General features: G+C 39.5%; 1 protein-coding gene across 1 annotated transcript in view; it reads right to left on the minus strand.

The window, feature by feature from the left end:
- Nucleotides 1–10,460, minus strand: part of PHF3 (PHD finger protein 3) — a 71,119-nt gene extending 60,659 nt beyond the window's left edge. The window contains exon 1 of the mRNA XM_052651525.1: nt 10,430–10,460. The gene's annotated coding sequence lies outside the window, so the exon portion shown is untranslated. The remainder of the gene's footprint in view (nt 1–10,429) is intronic.
- Nucleotides 10,461–10,709: the final 249 nt, after the last annotated feature.

Raw genomic sequence — 10,709 nt, forward strand, 5'->3', positions numbered from 1 at the left:
ACACGACTGAAGCGACATAGCAGCAGCAGCAGCAGCAGCCACTGCCACAGAATTACGAAATTCAACTCCTCTGGCTGGCAGGTACACTCATCTCCAGGACAAGGAGGGCAGGCCAGGGGTAGGGCCCTAAAACATGCTAATCTCTCTCTTTGACCAATGAAAGTCAGTCAAACAGTCCTGTCAAGATCTCATAAGAAGAACTGCAGGTACAGCTCTTTTATCGGAATTCCTTTTTCACTAGCAAAAGATAGCAAAGTAAAGAGTTTAGAGATTTCATAATTCAATTTTCTCCATGATGGGAAAAAAAATTAGAATAAAAGTATCAGAGTAATTAGATAAAGGAACAGAAAATCAAAAATCAAGATGAAGAAAGCAAGGATCTTTAGGTTTCTTTATACCCAAATTATTTTCAAACTACGAAGCAGAATAATTCACCACTTTAAACATTAACAAGCTGTTTATAAGCCATTCATGTTGATTAATAAGTAAGCTAAGTACCAACTTTCACTCATCTAGCATGGAACAATATTTGATAATTACAAATACATTCTATCTTTTGGTACCACATTAAACAATTATCAAATTAAGAACCCTAGTCTATCAGATTGCAAAATCATAGACTACTAGCCTTTCTGCCCAAAGAATACTACCCATTACCCACACACAGTGCCATAAAACTTTTTTATTGCACTGTTAATATGTACCAACATAATTACTTGCAAAATCACCTACAAAAGAAAAAATTTAATAATGCAAATAATTGTGGAACTGTTAAGGAGTTAATGATCTTGTTTAAATTAGCTACATACTTATGGCAACTAGAAGCACGGTACTGACAAATTTGTAAACAGAGCAGCAATTGAGATGCAGACACAGAGGACAGACTTATGGACAAGGGTGGGGAACAACAGGGAGAGGGTGAGATGAATGGAGAGCAGCATGGACCCATATACACTAACATATGTACACAGACAGCCAATGGGAGTTTGCTGCAGGTTCAGGGAGCTCACACTGGGGCTCTGTAACAACCTAGAGAGGTGGGAACAGGTAGGAGGTGGCAAGGAGATTTAAGAGGGAGGGGACGTATGTGCAGCTACGGTTAACTCATGTTGATGTATGACAGAAATCAAAACAATACTGTAAACCAATAGTCAATCAATTAAAAATAAATATTGAAAAAAGGGGAAAAAATAGCTATATACAAATGTGATATGCTTACATGCTTTAATTCTGAGCTATGATCCATATAAGGTATAAAAACTGGTTTTCATTATAGATAAAATAAGCAACTAATTCTGGAGGGAAAAGAAAACATTCTGCAAATAAAGAATGAGGCTGAAAGGAATTCAGCTGAGAATAAAGGAAGAGGTAGCGAGGTAAGAGAATTCAGAAAATAAAAGATGGTCAACAAGAAGCATAACACATTATTTTCAAAATACTGTAGGATAAAGGATTTAAAAACACCTCTCTTTCATACCTCTGCACAAAACTAGGACTCACAGATCAGGCTCACTACATTAGTACTCTAAAACAACAGAGTTACGGACTTAAAAAACTTATGAAAAGCCAATCTGAAAATATGACCATTCTAAACTTTGTTAAAGAGAAACTTCAAATTTATATATCTTCAAAACTGACTCATGTCTGTTATGTTCTTCTTGTATTTTAAATACAATTTAAGATATCTTTAAAATCTGACAAGTATTCTCTTCAAAATATTGTACCAGCCATATTTTATGAATTCTACATCTTTAAATAATAACAACAAAAAATTTCCAGACTGTGACAAAAGTGATAAAATTATTAAACTATTTTTACTCTGGCAAGAGAAAAAAATACCTTGCCTTTCTGACTTAAAATACAAGCAATAGTTTTCTCTTTTTGTACACCACCACCAGGAGGTAGTAGTTCAATAATCACAGACTGAAATCAAATTTTAGACTACATTTCCAAACCAGTGGTCTTACAATGAGATTTCTCAGCTGTACCTTTTCTCCTGTTAAAGAAAGCATAAAACTATTTAAATTACCACACTGCAATCAAATAATTATCAGACATCATTTTAAGTTAAAATATCTAAACAGAAATTAATGTTCACTCCCTTTAACTACCCCAGGCTGCTATCCACTCAAAGGGGCATCATTCACACTGTATTCTCTGACTGGTACTCACTGGAGCTGTACAAGCCAACCAGTAAATTGCTCTCATCCTAATCTTGAACTCTAGTTACAGGAAAACAGCTTTACCACGCAAAAGGAGTAAAATTGTGTTTAGAATAATGTCATCATTTTAGATTCCTTGATTTCAGTAAACTTCTAAATAATCATACCCTGACAATTTACCTCTTTGCTATGTAAATATAAACTGAGTAATCAATTATCATTCAAGATGACCTAGAGACATAGACAAAAGTTTATGATAAAAGATTCAAAATTAAGGAAAAACAGTATTTTAGGGAAGAAAAGATCACAAAGGACAGTACCAACGACAGTAGCTCCAGTCCAGGAATCTTTTCAGAACATTCTCAACTAAGGCAAACAGAATAATGAAAAAGTACAAGTGGCAGAAGTACAAAGTACAGGGCTAAAGCAATTCCAACAGAATCCAGGCAATGCTCATGGTGACAATGGCCACAAAGGATTCTGTAATCCTGCCTGACTGGAAGAAAACTCCAAGAATAATATATATACTGGAACTAAAGGGTTTAGAAGACTATGAATTTTACTCAACAAGTTGCCAGTTTAACCATGGGCTATAAAATGATCTTCACTTAGGTCTGAAATTAGGCTTCTCCTATTTACATGTTAGAGAATCCAAAAATCATTTTCTGAGAAAAATCCTGACTCTGCCCTCCTCTCCACAGGAGGGCAGAGCAGCCTCCTACTATTCACAAAGATGTCACTGCCAGTGCCTTTAAAATTTCATATCCCATCACAGCCCAGTTTATTTATAAATAAAGCTTCTCTATGCACGTAGCTGGCAAAAAAGAAGGGGAAAGGTGAGAGATAATTGCATTGCCAACAGTTCTCAGAGAAGATGAGCTATCAATATACTCAGAAATCTGATGTTGAAAATGATATCCAAGATGAGTTGTCTGAAAAATAACCTAATATCGAACCTAGGACTAGGTCAGACCATTCCATTAGTCCCTGTAATTCTACTGGGATACACATTGAGGGATACCACAAGAAAAGGTCGTATGTTCATTGAAAATATGTTAAGGATTTTCTTTTATTGTATCACATCACAATCAAACTGTGAATGAAATATCTAATTTTAATATCAGAAATAGCTTCCCTTTCCCTGGGCATTGGATTTGTTTCTACCTACACTGTTCTCCTCTTCAACAACTTTGAAAAATCTGAGAATCAAAGCAGTGCCCCACCTGCAGACAGTACTTTATTTCCTACTTTAATCTCTGGTCCCACTACGGAGCCCTACTTCTCTCCCTTCTTTGTACTCTTTTTCTTTTTTTCTTTTTCCAGATAAAAAATGTACTTAATATCTACTACCACCTCCTTTGATCTTCTAACAAAACCTTAAAAAACAAAAAAAGAAAACATCTTCTAATTTTTCTAGTCTTAATTTTAAGAGCACTCATGTACTTGAAGGCAGGAAGAAAATCTATTCCAGTTCAAGTAATATGACTTATTATAAATTTTGGGAATTACTTAACTACCTCAAAATCTGTTTATGCAGCTATAAAATGGGATTATTTCTACTTATCTATAGCAAAGAGATAACACTGGCAAAGTACTTCTATACGGTATCTGGCATATTAACATCCACATGGTATTAACTATTTTATCAACTTCCTTTATATCTAATCCCTGAGAGAAAAGACCTGGGGACCATATAAGCTGACTCTGCCTACAAACTGCCTATGAAATGACATTCCCCAAAATCCTGAGATTAAAACTAGTTTCAGGACAACACATATAAACTAATTATAAAAGCTGAAAGAATATCATGTTCTGAATTAACTTTATTATGCCACAGTACTCAGATATTTAGTGAAGTGCCAGCCTAAATGTGACTGTGAAGGTATTTTAACATGAGATTTAAAACAACAGAGTTTGAGTGAAGCAGATTATTGTACATAACATGGGTTCAGTTCAGTTGCTCAGTCGTGTCCGACTCTTTCCGACCCCATGAACCGCACCACGCCACGCCTCCCTGTCCATCACCAACAGCCAGTTTACTCAAATCCATAGTCAGCGATGCCATCCAACCATCTCATTCTCTGTCGTCCCCTTCTCCACCTGCCCTCAATCTTTCCCAGCAGCAGGGTCTTTTCAAATGAATCAGTTCTTCGCATCAGATGGCTGAAGTATTGGGAGGTTCAGCTTCAGCATCAGCCCTTCCAATGAATATTCAGGACTCATTTCCTTTAGGATGTACTAGATGGATCTCCTTGCTGTTCAAGGGACTCTCAAGAGTCTTCTCCAACACCACAGTTCAAAAGCATCAATTCTTCGGTGCTCAGCTTTCTTCCCAGTCCAACACTCATATTCATACATGACCACTGGAAAAACCATAGCTTTGACTACACAGACCTTTGATGGCAAAGTAATGTCTCTGCTTTTTAATATGCTGTCTAGGTTGGTCATAGCTTTTCTTCCAAGCAAGTGTCCTTTAATTTCATGTCTGCAGTCACCATCTGCAGTGATTTTGGAGCTTAAAAATATAAAATCTCTCACCATTTCCACATCTATTTGCCATGAAGTGATGGGACCGGATGCCATGATCTTACTTTTCTGAATGCTGAACTTTAAGCCAACTTTTTCACTCGCCTCTTTCACTTTCATTAAGAGGCTCTTTAGTTCTTCGCTTTCTGACATGAGTGTAGTGTCATCTGCACATATGAAATTATTGATATTTCTCTCGGCAATCTTGATTCCAGCTTGTGCTTCATCTAGTCCGGCATTTCTCATGATGTACTCTGCATGTAAGTTAAATAAGCAGGGTGACAATATATAGCCTTGATGTATTCCTTTCTTGATTTGGAACCAGTCTGTTGTTCCATGTCCAGTTCTAACTGTTGCTTCTTGACCTGAATACAGATTTCTCAGGAGGCAGGTCAGGTGGTCTGATATTCCCATCTCTTTTAAGCATTTTCCACAGCTGACTGTGATCCACACAGTCAAAGGCTTTGTCAGTCAATAAAGAGAAAGTAGAAGTTTTTCTGGAACTCTCTTGCTTTTTCAACGATCCAACGGATGTTGGCAATTTGATTGCTGGTTCCTCTGCCTTTTCTAAATCTAGGTTGAACATCTGGAAGTGCACAGTTCACGTACCGTTGAAGCCTGGCTTGAAGAATTTTGCTAGTGTGTGAAATGAGTACAATTGTGCAGTAGTTTTGAGCATTCCTTGGCACTGCCCTTCTTTGGGATTGGAACAAAAACAGACCTTTTCCAGTCCTGTGGCCACTGTTGAGGTCTCCAAATGTGCTGGCATATTGACTGCAGCACTTTCACAGCATCATCATTTAGGATTTGAAATAGCACAACTGGAATTCCATCACCTCTACTAGCTTTGTAGCGATGCTTCCTAAGGCCCACTTGACTGTGCATTTCAGTATGCCTGGTTCTAGCTGAGTGATCACACCATCATGATTATGCGGGTCTTGAAGATCTTTTATGTACAGTTCTTTTGCGTATTCTTGCCACCTCTTCTTAAAATCTTCTGCTTCTGTTATGTCCATAAAATTTCTATTGTTTATTGTGCCCATCTTTGCATGAAAATTCCCTTGGTATCTCTAATTTTCTTGAAGAGATCTCTAGTTTTTCCCATTCTATTGTTTTCTGCTATTTCTTTGCAGTGATCACTGAGGAAGGCTTTCTTATCTCCTCTTGCTATTCTTTGGAACTCTGAATTCAAATGGGTATATCTTTCCTTTTCTCCTTTGCCTTTTGCTTCTCTTCTTTTCATAGGTGTTTTAAAGGCCTCCTCAGATAGCCATTTTGCCTTTTTGCATTTCTTTTTCTTGGGGATGGTCTTGATCCCTGTCTCCTGTACAGTATCACGAACCTCATTCCATAGTTCATCAGGCACTCTGTCTACCAGATCTAATCCCTTCAATCTATTTCTAACTTCCACTGTATAGTCATAAGGGATTTGATTTAGATCTTAACTGAATGGTCTAGTGGACTTCCCTACTTTCTTCAAGTTAAGTCTGAATTTGGCAATAAGGAGTTCATGATCTGAGCCACAGTCTGTACCAGCTTTAGGACGTTCTTATCTTTTGGTGTTTAGTCTTTGATTTATTTTTGCTGGCACTTGGTGGGCCTTTTCATTTGAAGAGTGATCCCTTTAGTTCTGGGAAGTTTTCTCATGTTTTTTCTGCAAACTCTAGTAGCTGGTGGCCCTTTTGGATTAATTGCCCATTTTTCTTATCTCTTTCTTGCATCTTTTCCATCATTTTGCTTTGTGTCTTTTTAAAGATTCACTGACATATTTTCCATCTCTTTAAATATGTAATTTTGACAGTTACGGTTTCTGAGAACTGTTCTCTTTATCTGTAACATTTTAAAGTGCTCTGTTGTCATAGGAGCATAGCGCGTGTGTCTGTGATAAGCCACCTCAGTCGTGTCTGACTCTTTGCGACCCTATGGACCGTAGGCTCCTCTGTCCATGGGATTCTCCAAGTGAGAATACTGGAGTGGATTGCCCTTTCCTTCTCCAGGGATCAGTTCAGTTCAGTCGCTCAGTCGTGTCTGACTCTTTGTGACCCCATGAATCGCAGCACACTAGGCCTCCCTGTCCATCACCAACTCCCGGAATTCACTCAGATTCATGTCCGAGTCAGTGATGCCATCCAGCCATCTCATTCTCTGTCAACCCCTTCTCCTTCTGCCCCCAATCCCTCCCAGCATCAAAGTCTTTTCCAATGAGTCAACTCTTCGCATGAGGTAGCCAAAGTACTGAAGTTTCAGCTTCAGCATCATTCCCTCCAAAGAAATCCCAGGGTTGATCTCCTTCAGAATGGACTGGTTGGATCTCCTTGCAGTCCAAGGGACTCTCAGGAGTCTTCTCCAACACCACAGTTCAAAAGAATCAATTCTTCGGTGCTCAGCTTTCTTCACAGTCCAACTCTCACATCCATACATGACCACTGGAAAAACCATAGCCTTGACTAGACAGACCTTTGTTGGCAAAGTAATGTCTCTGCTTTTCAATATGCTATCTAGGTCGGTCATAACTTTTCTTCCAAGCAGTAAGCGTCTTTTAATTTCATGGCTGCAATCACCATCTGGAGTGATTTTGGAGCCCCCAAAAATAAAGTCTGACACTGTTTCCTCATCTATTTCCCATGAAGTGATGGGACCAGATGCCATGATCTTCGTTTTCTGAATGTTGAGCTTTAAGCCAACTTTTTCACTCTCCACTTTCACTTTCATCAAGAGGAATAGGTATATAGTAAGAGTTTCTTTATAGTGTGAATTTGTTTTTTCTATTTGTTTATTTTGATGTTTCCCATAATGTTGCAGACTTCCCCTAAGTGATTATTTTTTGGTCGCTTGCTGTTTAAAATGGGAGGAAATAGAAAATTAATGTTAAATTTTGCTGTGGGATAAGTGGGCTTCAACTGGATAATCCTATGGTTATTTTAAGAACCTCTGAATGTCAGGGAGAGAAGCTCCTTATTATTACGAGGTTGTGGTCTTGTTTCCTGCAGCTTGTTCATTCACTTTCAGTTTAGGGTTAAGAAGATACTTCCTTGATTGGAGTTCAGTGCTTGGCTATTGGCTTTACTGGGTGCTGAAGTCAGGGAAGGTGTGAAGTTGACTTCTCAGTATTTAGTCCTTAAGTTAATTCCATATTTCTAGCCTAACTCACTGTCAGTACCCTCTATCATTCCATAATGGATATAAAATTTCTGACACCCAGTAATTCTTACTTAATGGATTTTGGAATCCTGTATATTGCTCTCTAGCTTTTGTCAGTGTTGAATTTTACCTTATTGTTTGTTTCTTCTGTGGTCAGTTGGCATTTGTTCCCTTCTGTTCAAAATTTCTTAACCTATAAGTTAGATTGCTAGTTTTGTTAGTAATAAACCTATGAACAGACTTCTCAGAGTTTGCAAATCTCTCCTACCTCTCATCAGATTTTACGGAGAAAATGGAATGTGTGTGTATGGAGAGCACACGAGATTGCTTGCTTGACTGATTGAGACTTATCTTAAGAAAAGTTTTATATAATTATAGAGGCTAGTGACGGAGAAGGCAATGGCACCCCCACTCCAGTACTCTTGCCTGGAAAATCCCATGGGTGGAGGAGCCTGGTAGGGTGCAGTCCATGGGGTCGCGAAGAGTCGGACACGACTGAGCGACTTCACTTTCACTTTTCACTTTCACGCATTGGAGAAGGAAATGGCAACCCACTCTAGTGTTCTTGCCTGGAGAATCCCAGGGACGGGAGAGCCTGGTGGGCTGCCACCTATGGGGTCACACAGAGTCAGACACGACTGAAGCGACTTAGCAGCAGCAGCAGAGGCTAGTGAACCCACACCTTCAAGGTAGACTGGAAACCCAGGGAAGAACTGATGTTGCAGCTTGAGTCTGAAGGCAGTTTGGAGACAAAATTCCCTCCTACTTGGGGAACCTCTACTTTTTTTTCTCTTTAGGCCTTCAACTGATTTGATGAGGCCCACCCACTTCTTGAACTAACACCCAAAAAAGATGCCCCTCTCATTATATGGGACTGGAATGCAGAAGTAGGAAGTCAAGAGATACCTGGAGTAACAGGCAAATCTGGCCTTGTAGTACAGAATGAAGCATGGCAAATGCTAACAGAGTTTTGCCAAGAGAACACACTGGTCATAGCAAACACCTTCTTCCAACAGCACAAGAGAAGACTACACATGGACATCACCAGATGGTCAACACCGAAATCAGACTGATTATATTCTTTGCAGCCAAAGATGGAGAAGCTCTATACAGTCAGCAAAAACAAGACCAGGAGCTGGTCCCATCACTTCATGGCAAATAGATGGGGGAAAACAATGGAAACAGTGACAGACTTCATTTTTTTAGGTTCCAAAATCACTGCAGATGGTGACTGCAGCCATGAAATTAAAAGACGTTTGCTTCTTGGAAGAAAAGCTACAACCAACCTAGAGAGCATATTAAAAAGCAGAGACATTACTTTGCCAACAAAGGTCCATCTAGTCAAATCTATGGTTTTCCCAGTAGCCATGTTTGGATGTCAGAGTTGGACTTAAAAAGAGTTGAGCACTTCTGAACTGTGGTACTGGAGAAACTGCACTCAATATGCCAGCAAATTTGGAAAACTCAGCAGTGGCCACAGGACTGGAAAAGGTCAGTTTTCATCCCAATCCGAAAGAAAGGCAATGACAAACAATGCTCAAACTACCATACGATTGCACTCATCTCACACACTAGCAAAGTAATGATTTGCTAGTAATATGGTATTGGAGTCCCTTGGACTGCAAGGAGATCCAACCAGTCAAGGAAATCAGTCCTGAATAATCATTGGAAGGACTGATGCTGAAGCCAAAACTCCAATACTTTGGCCACTTGATGCTAGAACTGACTAACTGGAAAAGACCCTAATGCTGGGAAAGACTGAAGATGGGAGGAGAAGGGGACAACAGAGGATAAGATGGTTGGATGGCATCATGAACTCAATGGACATGAGTTTGAATAAACTCCAGGAGCTGGTGATGGACAGAGAAGCTTGGCATGCTGCAGTCTATGGGGTCATAAAGAGTCACACACAACGGAGCAACTAAACTGAAAGCAGGGTAGGGTACAGAAAAGGCCACCTAACAAAGCAACAAACCTCATACAAACCCAAGCAGCCAACCCATCAGGAATACCAGTTACAAAATTTTAAGGAAAGTGATATTCAATTTTGTTTCTATAAAGGCAAATTATCAGTCAAGTGTAATACTATTAGAAATGTACTAAGGATGTCATTAAGTAAAGAGGGCATAGCTAAAGAAACTGACATCCAGGAAAACAACAGCTTCACTCAAGGAGAGCAAAGACACTCAGGGATGACAGGTGTACAAGCCTGGAGCATGGCAAACGCAGACAGAACAGGACAGTGACAGAAGGCGCTGGGAGCAGGTAGTTTCAGTAAACTCAGAACTATGCCCAGGACCGTGGGTAAAGAAGTCTGTTCTATAACAGTTCAGAAATGCAAGCTAAAAAATAACACTGGAACATCCCTGGTGGTCCAGTGTTAAAGAATTCACCTGCCAATCCCTGGTCTTAAAAGATTCCACACGCCTCAGGGCAACTAAGCCAGCACACCCCAACTGCTGAGCCCCCGTCCTAGATTCTGCAAGCTACAACTACTGAGCCTGAGAGTCCTGACTGAAGTCCCCGCCCGGGAGCCCACGCTCCACACCAGAGAAGCCACAGCAAAGGGCAGCCTGCGCACGGCTGTGGCTCCCACTCACCGCAACCAGAGAAAGCCTGTGTGCAGCACTGAAGACCCAGGACAGCCAGAAACTAAAAATAATAATAACACAGAGCAAATTTTAAGTAACAGGGGAAAGGAAGAAACCGAAAGATATTAGGAATATAGTGACGAACACATGATTAATTTTATTCCACATTTTAAACTTACAAGACAGAAAATTAAATTCTCAGTCAATGTAAAGTAAAATTAAAATATGTCCTGCTTTATACTATATCAAACTAAGAAAAGCAAAAGTCAACTGAATCAAATAGAGGTAA

This window comes from Budorcas taxicolor, chromosome 14 (genome assembly GCF_023091745.1).
Source record: "Budorcas taxicolor isolate Tak-1 chromosome 14, Takin1.1, whole genome shotgun sequence".
NCBI lineage: Eukaryota > Metazoa > Chordata > Mammalia > Artiodactyla > Bovidae > Budorcas > Budorcas taxicolor.